The sequence below is a fragment of the Rhynchophorus ferrugineus genome, unplaced genomic scaffold (genome assembly GCF_030347505.1).
Source record: "Rhynchophorus ferrugineus isolate W39M unplaced genomic scaffold, kcgeb_rfMv2 rfM3, whole genome shotgun sequence".
Lineage (NCBI taxonomy): Eukaryota > Metazoa > Arthropoda > Insecta > Coleoptera > Curculionidae > Rhynchophorus > Rhynchophorus ferrugineus.
The window spans coordinates 18221124-18221728 of record NW_027472582.1 but is presented as its reverse complement, the minus strand read 5'-3'; the positions used below and the strand labels follow the sequence as shown (position 1 = coordinate 18221728).

The following is a 605-nucleotide window of genomic DNA, read 5'->3' as shown; positions in this document are numbered from 1 at the left end:
AATGAAACAGTTATTTAATTCATTGTATTTATTAAATATGGAATAATTATCATTAAAATATAACAGAAAAAATGAATCATCAACTAAGATACAATATTTCAAAGTATATCAAACCTATAAGAATAAATTAGTTGATTGTGGTTTTTGGTTAATTTTCAGGTTTTAATTACAATTATCAAGTTATTTCGAAACCTCTGCCATCTATTAATTTAAAAACAAACTAGCATTAGGTTTTTCTATACGTTTAAGAAAAGGTAAATATGAGACCGTGTGGCCTAATGGATAAGGCGTCGGACTTCGGATCCGAAGATTGCAGGTTCGAGTCCTGTCACGGTCGACGAAACTTTTTTAATTTAATTTGAGAAAGTATTGATATAAACTCAATTTCGGTGAATTTAAACCCAGTGATATCTTTTATTTTTCAATTTCAATAGTTATATATTTAATAACTAATAATTTAAGTTGAATTTGTAGTTCCTTTTAATTTTTCTTCTTTCATAAGTAACACAGATTTACGAGAGACGTTAAAACAAGAAAATGGTTGAGTTAAAATATAATTTTCGGTTTTATTTTAATCTGACATAAAATGAGAAATGAGGTTATTA

General features: G+C 26.1%; 1 non-coding gene across 1 annotated transcript; it reads left to right on the top strand.

The window, feature by feature from the left end:
* Nucleotides 1–264: 264 nt before the first annotated feature.
* TRNAR-UCG (transfer RNA arginine (anticodon UCG)) lies at nucleotides 265–337 on the top strand. The gene has a single exon. It is a non-coding gene; the product is annotated as a tRNA-Arg (tRNA).
* The last annotated feature ends 268 nt before the right edge of the window (nucleotides 338–605 follow it).